Consider the following 9,387-nt stretch of genomic DNA (forward strand, 5'->3'; position numbering starts at 1 on the left):
AGAAAGAAAGAAAGAAAGAAAGAAAGAAAGAAAGAAGAAAGAAAGAAAGAAGAAAGAAAGAAAGAAAGAAAGAAAGAAAGAAAGAAAGAAAGAAAGAAAGAAAGAAAGAAGAAAGAAAAAGATGAAAAAAGGTCTATAGGTTAAACTTTTACAATACCTTCCCAAATTTTTGGTGACCTGGAACTTTGAAGGTGTAACTAGCTTAATTGATAAATTGGGTTCAGTTCACCGGATACCTGGCGTCTGTCTTTCCAACAGAAGGTAAAATACAAAAAATAAATAAATAAATAAATAAATAAAAATTAAAAAAAAAAAAAAGAAGGTAAAATACTAGAGTGTGAGTCAATGAGACACCCAAGGGGTTTTTTTTTTTTGTTTGGTGGTGTTGTGTTTTCCTCCTCCACCCCTTGCCCTTTTCTTCCTTCTCCCCTCCCCCCACCTCAGTTTTTGTGTTTCTCTTTTGTCTGATTCAGGAAACCTGCAGATACCTGGGTGTGTTAGTAAACGTGTTTCAGGTTTGTTTGTTTCTTTTTTCCTTCCTCTTTTTCTTAAATTTTAATTCACAATTCATGAGACATACACACACACACACACACACACACACACACACAGGCAGAGACACAGGCAGAGGGAGAAGCGGGCTCCCTGCAGGAACCCCCGATGTAGGACTCGATCCCGGGACTCCAGGATCACGCCCTGGGCCGAAGGCAGGTGCTAAACCGCTGAGCCACCCAGGGATCCCCTGTTTCGTGCTTCCTTAACAATTGTATCATACAGGGCAGCCCGTGTGGCTCAGCGTTTTAGTGCCACCTTCAGCCCAGGGCGTGATCCTGGAGTCCCGGGATCGAGTCCCACGTCAGGCTCCCTGCATTGGACCCTGCTTCTCCCTCTGTGTCTTTGCCTCTCTCTCTCTCTCTCTCTCTCTCTCTCTCTCACACACACACACACACACACACACACACATCAAATCTTAAAAAAAAAAAAATTTGTGTCCTACATGTTAGGTTTTTACAAAATGAACAGCGGAGAAATAACAAAAAACCAGCAGAGCCAGGCAGTAGGTTCGAGAGTGCTTTAATGGGGAGCGCTCCTGGGCGAGGTTCCATGACTCGGAGAGGTGGCCAGAGACAGGGAGAGGTGGCCAGAGACAGGGAAGTCGCGCGGGGTTGGGGACTGTGGGGGTTTTTAAGCCTTCTTGGTTCCGGCTCTGGATCCGGGTGGGTCCCTTGCCAAATTAGACAAGGGAACACTGTGTCCTTAGGTGATTGGCTGGGGGGGTGGGGTGGGGGGTAGTATCGGGGGAGGGGGGGGGGGGGGGGGTGGGGGTGGTTCCTGGCTGGAAAGTCCTGGATGGAAAGTTTCGGTTTCCCATCTAGGCTTCGACTTACTGGAGATGATGTGGTGGTCAGGGCTGCTGCTTTGACGGGAAGATCAGCCATTTTGACCCAGTTTGAGATGTCCGCCATTTTGGGTGCCCCTGTCTCTCAGCCAGCCCAACAATACATACGCATACACACACACACACACACACACACACACACACACACACGTGTTTCTAAAAACTATCACATGTATTCATCCATTTGACAATCTAAGGATTTCTGGTATGATAGGCAATGTGCCCGTGGTTCCTACTGGCTTTTCACCAGAGACTGAGGTTTCTAGGAGTTAACAGTCTGCCGCCTGGGTGGCTCAGCGGTTGAGGGGTTGAGCATTGGCCTTTGGGTCAGGGCCCAATTCTGGGGCGGCGGGGGGGGGGGGGGAGTGTCCGAGTCCGGACCCATTTCCACATCTGGCTCCCTGTGGGGAGCCTGCTTCTGCCTATGTCTCTGTCTCTGTCTCTCTCTCTCCCTTCCCCCTTCACAAAGTGCTCTCTCTCTCTCTCTCTCTCTCCTCTCTCCTCGCTCAAAAAGTGTAAAATAAGTACAATTTTTAAAAATCTGCCACATGGAATCGAGACTACTGGTTAACGACAAGGAAAACAACCTCTGTGTGTGAGATAGTAGGAGACATGTAGAAAATGCGGGTGGTGGTGGTGGTGGTGGTGGTGGTGGTGGTGGTGGTTAAAGAAAATGAATCTGTCCTGAAATGACTCTGGCTTTTTTTTTTTTTTTTAAGATTTTATTTACTTCTTCATGAGATGAGAGACACAGGGACAGGCAGAGACAAGGGAAGCAGGCTCCATGCGAGGACCCTGATATGGGACTCAGTCCCAGGAGTCTGGGATCACGCCCTGAGCCCAAGCCAGACGATCAAAGGCTGAGGCACACGGGCGTCCCAAAGCCCAGCTATTTAGAGAAAGAACACTTAAGACTGACGGAACGGGGGATCCCTGGGTGGCGCAGCGGTTTGGCGCCTGCCTTTGGCCCAGGGCGCGATCCTGGAGACCCGGGATCGAATCCCACGTCGGGCTCCCGGTGCATGGAGCCTGCTTCTCCCTCTGCCTGTGTCTCTGCCTCTCTCTCTCTCTCTCTCTCTGTATGACTATCAAAAATAAATAATTAAAAAAAAAAAAGACTGACGGAACGGAAAAAGAAATTATAGAAGGGATTTCTGAAGGAGATTTTTGAGATTTGTTTTTTGTTTTCTTTTTTTTTTTTTGGATTTTATTTATGTATTCATGGGAGAGAGAGAGAGACAGAGACAAAGAGAGAGACAGAGACAGACAAAGAGAGACAGAGACAGACAGAGAGAGAGAGAAAGGAAGAGAGACAGAGACAGAGAGAAGGGGAGAGAGACACAGAGAGAGACAGGCAGAGAAAAGAGAGGCAGAGAGATAAAGAGAGACAGAGAGAGAGACAGAGAGATAAAGAGAGACAGAGACGGAGAAAGCGAGACAGAGACAGAGAAAGAGAGAGAGACAGGGAGAGAGAGAGAGAGAGAGGCAGAGACACAGGCAGGGGAAGAAGTAGGCTCCACTGGGGAGCCCGATGCAGGTCTGGATCCCAGGACCCCTGGGATCAGGCCCTGAGCCAAAGGCAGACCTTCCAGCACCGCTGAGCCACCCAAGGCGTCCCAGAAGCAGACTCTTTGAAAAGTAATTGTAGGCGTGGTCAGGACGGACTGAGATTGGGAGAAGTGGGTTTTACTAGTATACTGGTGTACAACTGAGATTTGGCTCTTCTCTCTGCTAAAATGACGAGATTCTCTTGCATTGGTAGTCTACTCTTGATAAGAGTGTGAACAGAGAAGAAAAGACAAAGACAATGTGCTTTTTTGTTTGTTTGTTTGGCTTGGCTTGGCTTGGCTTGGTTTGGTTTGGTTTGGTTTGGTTGGGGTTTTTTTGTTTGTTTGTTTTTGGGTGTGTGTGTGTGTGTGTGTGTGTGTGTGTGTGTTTCTCCCTTTACCTGCCCAGAACAGCAAGGTTTTTAGATTCCTTTTTTTTTTTTTTTTTTGGTGGTTGTTGTTGTTGTTGTTTAACTTTTTCTGTTATTTACTTATTTATTTTATTTTTTGGATTCGTTTTTATCCGGTCTTCCCCTACGTAAGAGTCAACACTTCTCCACGTTAAAGGAGCTTCATTTTGGGGGACAACTCTAAGAGCACCTGTAGAATCTCCTAGGGGCCACCTTGGCGAAAGAGACAATGAAGATTTCCGTTTTGTTATGATCCGTGATCCTTTGTAGGCATGTGCCTTGAAAACTTCTGAGATGTTTTTGGTTGGCTGGTTGGCTGCCTGGCTGTCTGTCTACTGGTTCCTTCATCCGTTCGTGGATTCTCAGCGGATCCCAGAATGCCAAACCCTAAATAGAGTCTCTTGACTACTATAGGTCGTTTACCTGTTATGGGAAGGACCATGAGAAGCACTGTCAGACAAAGAATCATAAGCCCTCTTAGATTATATTGCGTGGGTGAATGCTGCCGGTGTTCCAAACATGAAATGAAATTCCTAAACTTGTAACGTGTCCTGGTAGAGTGCCATCACTCCACATTCGAACTGTTTAAATGCTCTGCGTGTGTGCCTGTGTGTGTTGTGTGTGAGTGTGTGTGTGTGTGTGTGTGTGTGTGTGTGTGACAGAAACTGGTCGGATTTTCCTCTCGACTGCATTATAATGAATTCTCATCGGGTCTTTAGGCACGTCCATCCGTCCATCCGTGGGTGACCTCCCTGTCACGTGCAGGTGTTGTTCGGAAGGTCTTGCAACAATACGGTCTGCCTTTCAGAAGATTCGCGGAAATCACTCTGGACGAATCCCGGTGTCTGGTCATCCTGAGATCGTCCAACTACATACAGTAGGAGTTGCCGGAACTAATGAAAAAGCTGCATGGAAGCCGAACAGAAAGGAACAACGTGGAACTGAATGAGTTCCAAGAAACCCTGAACAGAGTTCAGAAACTCTCAGTGAGTCATCTTCCTTTTTTTTTGGCGATTGTTAAATCCTCTTCAGAAGGTCGGTGGGAATCCGTTCTCATTGTAACCAGCCACCTTTGGAAGGATCCCCTGTATCACCAAGGCCTTCCCTGAGTAGAATGGCTTCTGTTTCTCTTTCTTTCGACCTCCCCCAGTCCCCACGCCGCCCTCCCCTCCTCCCTCCCCTCCACCCTCCCCTCCCCTCTCCCCGCCCCCCCGCGCCCCCCCCCCCCCCCCCCCGGGGTCCATTTGTCAAAGTGATCTCTACTCCCAACGTAGGGCTCCCACTCACGACCTGGAGGTCAAGAGCCGTGCTCTCTACTGACCGAGCGGGCCACGGGCCCCTGGAATCGCATCCTAAGACTCAGATAGGATCGGACAGCCTGGAGACACTGAGATCCACTTCTCGGGGAGCCAGCCGAGCCCCTCGGAAACCCTGAGCCTGATACCTTCCTTCCAGAGGTCGCCACGGCCTCACTGGGCGAGTCAAGAGTGCCACCTCCTGGCGGACGAAACCGAGAGTCGGCTGCTTTACCTCAGCGAGCCTCCCAGGTTGCCCCTACAAGGTGCTTGGAAATGCTGAGGCTCAACAACACCGGAACCACAACAACCGGAAGAACAGAAAAGAAGAGCCAAAGGGATGCTGAAGTTCTTCCTTCTGGCCTTGCCTTTACAGGCGTGTGCCGTCTGCGACCACGCCTGTCTCCGAGGACAGGAAGAAAAGAGTCCAGATGGCTGAACCGGGGTTCTGCACTCTGCGGACCACAGGAACCCCCTCCAGCCTGACCCAGGAACTCCCTTACTCTGAGCCAGGGACAGGGGGTCTTGTTTTGTGTTTCGGTTGTGGTCCAAAAGACAGGCGTCACCTACGGTGGAACCTTGTAACCCTTTCTAAGCCTAGAGTCGCTCAGCGGCATTACATACCTTCACACATCCTCCTCGCCAAGTTATCTGTCCATTCCATTTTTTAACTCTCTTTTTTTTAATTTTTAAATTTTATTTATTTATTTATCTATTTATTTATCTATTTATTTATTCATTCATTCATTTATTATTCATTCATTCATTATTTTTAAGGATTTTTTTTTAGTCAGGGAGAGAGAGAGAGAGAGAGAGAGGGAGAGAGAGAGGCAGAGACACAGACAGAGGGAGAAGCAGGCTCCATGCAGGGAGCCCGATGTGGGACTGGATCCCGGGTCTCCAGGATCACACCACAGGCTGCAGGCGGCGCCAAACCGCTGCGCCACCCAGGGATCCCTTAAGTTTAATTTCTTAAACTGTATTGATCGGGCATGGGATCTCTGCCTCTCTCTCTCTCTCTCTCTCTCTCTCTCTCTCTCTCTCTCTCTCTCTCCCTCCCTCTCTCTCTCTCTCTCTCTCTCTCATAAATAAATAAATAAATAAATAAATAAATAAATAAATAAAATCTTTAACAAATAAATGAATAAATAAACTGTATTTATTCAAGGGAGACACACAGAAGGAGGCCGGGAGGCAGGCAGAGGGAGAAGCAGGCTCCACGCGGGGAGCCCGGTGCGGTGCTGGATCCCCAAAACGCTGTGATGATGCCGGGAGCCGAGTGGAAGGCAGCCGCTCAAACGCGGGTATGCCACCCGGGCACACCTCGTCCGCACCTCTTCCTTCCCACCGCCACCCACGGTCTTGCGCGTTCGTTCATCTGGTTCCCACACACAGGACCTCGTGCTCCAGGTCTATCCCTAGACACACCCTAGGATCCCCAACTAGGGAATAGGTTCAGATGGGACCGATGCTCATGGGACCGTGCTCCTGTTTGAGGACTGTCCTCGGTTGCTGTAGCGGTGGCGGCGAGACAAAGGGTCTCTCTCCACACACACCGCACAGGGTGTCGCGTCACGTCGTGGGGAGATGACGCGGGAAGGACGGGTTTCGGTTGGCGGACATTTCTACATCCCATCTGGGAACCGCTCCCACCCCCCCACCCTCCGGTGTCCCGGATCTGTAGGAGTGAGGGCAGCAGGAAGCCTCCCATGGATGATATTTGCAAGTGCGCCCTTGCCTGGGGCCGGAGCCTGGGCCGGAACCGGAACCGGAACCGGACATGGAACCGGTGCAGCCCGGGTGGTTCGGAAGGCAGGCGCCTGCGGGACCGACCGGTGGCCAGCGTGTGGGGGTGGGCGCGTGGGCGGGTGCGGGGCATGCCCCGAGTGGGGCAGATGTCCCCATCCCAAGGAGGCGGAGGAGGAAAGCCACCCCAAGGCCCCTCTTTGGCGCCCCGTCCTGCCGTCCTGTGTCAGGAAACGCTACTGACCCGGGCGGATCCGGACCAGGCTGCGACCCAGCTGCCCTGCGATCCCACATTCCTCACACCTGGACTCACCGGTGTGGCGCCTGCCTTTCCGGCTCTGCCTGCCTGCCTGCCTGCCTGCCTGCCTAACTATCTCTGCATCCAACTGGCGACTTTCAGTTTCAGTGCGGACTTTCAGTCCGTGAGGTTGGGGGCTTCGACTCTCTGGGTCTTGGCTAGAACCCAAACAGAGAAAGACTTGCCATACGATAGGTAGATACCACTTTCAATTAAGTGTCTGTGAAATGATTATGGAGGAAGGAAATTCTCAGCCTTGAACGTTTCTGGGCCCTGCTCCATTGGCTTTCACACTGACCCAGGGCCAAACGGCTCACAGAAAACTCAGCACTAGTTGGGCTCTATTTCCGTGCCACTGAATGCACGTTGCCTGTCTGCCTCCCCTGAAAAGTCAAGCAACGGGGACGCCTGGGTAGCTCCGTGTTCAGCATCTGCCTTGGGGTCAGGTCATCATCCTGGGGTCCTGGGGCCCCGGCTCCCACTTGGGGCTCCCCGCGGGGAGCCTGCTTCTCTCTGCGTCTGTCAATGCCTGTCTCTGTGTGTCTCTCATGGATAAATAAAGAACACCTCTAAAACAGGAAAGAATGAATGATTAATTAAAAGGACTGACTGACTGACTGACTGAACTGATCGGCTGACCGACTGACCGGCTGAATGAATGTATACATAAGCAAGCCAGGAAGCAAGCAAGCAAGCAAGCAAGCAAGCAAGCAAATGAACAAATGAAATCGATGAAGGGGTGCGTGACTGCTGGCTGGCACTGTCGGTGGAGTGTGGGACTCTATATTTCTCGGTTGCGAGGATGAGCCCTAACCTGGGTGTAAACATCGCATACACCTAAAATCTTCTGAAAATAAAAAAAAAATTAAAAGAAAAAAAGAAAAAGAAAAAGGTGGGCAGCCCGGGTGGCTCGGCGGTTGAGCGCCGCCTTCAGCCCGGGGCCTGATCCTGGAGGCCCGGCATCAGAGTCCCACGTCGGGTTCCAAGCATGGAGCCTGCTTCTCCCTCTGCCTGTGTGTCCGACTCTCTCACTCACTGTGTCTCAGGAGAAAATAAACAGAATCTTTACAAAAAGGAAAAAAAAAAGTTGTGTTGTTTTGTTTTGTTTTGTTTTGTTTCAATCGGATCGATCGATCACTAAAAGGCAACCTGCCAAAACTGACGATGAGAAAACGGAAGAAAACCTTCCTGGTTCCCACAGAGTTCAAGCCCTACAGCCTTGCCCGTACCAAGATCAGAGAATAAACTGTCCACTCTCTACGGCGTCCCTCCTCCCGAGGACGCCCCAGCTCCTTATGGAGCATGCACACGCACGTGCACGCGCACGCAGAAAAGCGGGGCGAACGGAACCAGACCCTAGAGAACCCTGCAGCGAAGGTTGAGCACACGACACACACACACACACACACACACACACACACACACACACACCCCGCCAGCCACAGGAAACTCTGGCAGGCTACCCCTGGGCTGCTTAGGGGGCCTATACTTACTTGCAAGTGCTCACTGACCTGGGACACGTGGAAGGGGAACCTGAGGCTCAGATGGCCCAAACCGGGTGAATGGGGTGCTTTGCTCATGCCTGAATGCTATGCTCTCCACGATTAGAGAAAGCTGGCAATGAGGCCAGCCCAGGGACCAGAACCTAACCTAAAACTCCCTCTGGCTCCATCAGTAATGTCCCGACTGTTGGTGAGGAACCAGTGCTCGGCTCGCTCGGGGAGACAGACGCTCTGGTCTTCTTCGGGTTGGGTTGTTGCTGCGGCTTTGGGTATCTTTGCAGGAAACCGGCCTCTTCTCTTTCGAAATGGAAACCAAAGGATGGATGGGGTCCGGACGCGGTCACGCTCGCTGGCCACTGGAGTTGTTGTCACCCAGCCAGCGGGGAGATCGGAACATCGGGTCTTTCGTGACCTCTCCACAGATAGGAGTGAGACCAAGGCTATATACTTTGTTGGCATCTCGTCTGTGTCTACGTGTCCCTATGGGTTCTACGAGGGAGAGGTTTCCTCTACCTCCGGATGCTATATTGCTGACATCCCTTTGTAAAGGAACTGTAGCTTAGGAGTTCAAAGGCCGGCGCGGGTAAAAATCGGGAACAGGACAGCTCGGAGAGATAAGGACGAGTGACAATATTTCACAAGTTCCCACGATCTGGGATGAAGTTCTGTTCGTTCGTTCGTTCGTTCGTTCGTCCGTCCATCCATCCGTCTGTCCGTCCGTCCGTTCGTTCATCCGTCCGTCCGTCCGTCCGTCCGTCCGTTCGTTCGGGACCCCCGGTTTCTCAGCGGTTAAGCGTCTGCCTTCATCTCAGGGCCCGATCATGCGGGTCCGGGATCCTTTCCTGCATCTGTCTCCTTGCGGGGACCTGCTTCTGCCCATGTCTCTGTCTCTGTCTCTGTCTCTCTCTCTCACACGGGAATAAAGAAACAAAATAGTTTAAAAAAGGAAAGATGCTCGGTCTCGCACTCTCTCCCTCTCCCTCCTCCTCCTCCCCCTTCCCCACTTCACACAGTGCTCTCTCTCTGAAAGAAAGCTAATATATTACAATTTTGCAAAAGCCTGCCAATGGAATGGAGACTACTGGAGAACGATAAGGAAAACAACTCCGTGTGTGACAAGTAGGAGACGTGTAGGAAACGTACAAGGCGTGAGAATACATGTTTTGGTGAGGGAAAAGAAAATAATTCTG

At 51.0% G+C, this 9,387-nt stretch overlaps 1 long non-coding RNA gene across 1 annotated transcript; it reads left to right on the forward strand.

Moving 5' to 3' along the window:
• Positions 1-201: 201 nt before the first annotated feature.
• Positions 202-5,336, forward strand: LOC121489011. The gene is made up of 3 exons (XR_005987235.1): positions 202-261; positions 4,076-4,342; positions 4,631-5,336. It is a non-coding gene; the product is annotated as an uncharacterized LOC121489011 (long non-coding RNA).
• Positions 5,337-9,387: the final 4,051 nt, after the last annotated feature.

Source organism: Vulpes lagopus, chromosome 4, assembly GCF_018345385.1.
Source record: "Vulpes lagopus strain Blue_001 chromosome 4, ASM1834538v1, whole genome shotgun sequence".
Lineage (NCBI taxonomy): Eukaryota > Metazoa > Chordata > Mammalia > Carnivora > Canidae > Vulpes > Vulpes lagopus.